This window comes from Ascaphus truei, chromosome 1, assembly GCF_040206685.1.
Source record: "Ascaphus truei isolate aAscTru1 chromosome 1, aAscTru1.hap1, whole genome shotgun sequence".
Taxonomy (NCBI): Eukaryota; Metazoa; Chordata; class Amphibia; order Anura; family Ascaphidae; genus Ascaphus; species Ascaphus truei.
In genome coordinates, this window is record NC_134483.1 from 539,939,211 (window position 1) to 539,939,977 (window position 767).

Genomic DNA, 767 nt, shown 5'->3' on the forward strand with positions numbered 1-767 from the left:
GCTAGGCAGGGAGGCACAGGGTAGCACAGTCAGGGAGGCACAGGCAGGGAAGCACAGAGAGGCACAGCAGGGAGGGGGGCACAGGCAGGGAAGCACGGGCAGGGAAGCACAGGGAGGCACAGCCAGGGAGACACAGGCAACAGGCAGGGAGGCACAGGCAGGGAGGGGGGCACGGGCAGGGAGGGGGGCACAGGCAGGGAGGGGGGGCACGGGCAGGGAGGCAAAGGCAGGGATGTTTGTACACAGATCACACTGACTTCTATTCTCTCTCTGCTCCTGTCTGCTGCTGGAATCCGCACCTACAGCTGCAAGAGATAAATAACATGGGGGGGGGGGTCATGGCAGGTCCAGCAATGGGTGCAGGTCACAGAGGGGGGGCAGACCAATGCATATATCTATCCCGAATATATAAGCATTTCTATGATGTGGTATCAATATATACTGTTCTATTCATGTGTGCGTATATATCTGTATTTATGCCCACAGTGTACTCGGTGCGTTACAAAGATATTACAATAAGCGTAACAAAGTCAGACAATAGGAAAGGGTATCGCTGCTCAGAAGAGCTTACAATCTAAGTACAATCATCATCCTGTTTAGGAGGCAGAGGTGCAGGCGACACTTTTTTTAAAGTAAGGATTTTCAGGGGTTTTAATATATATATATATATATACACACACACACACACACACACACACACACACACACACACACACACACACACACACACACACACACACACACACACACACACACACACACACACA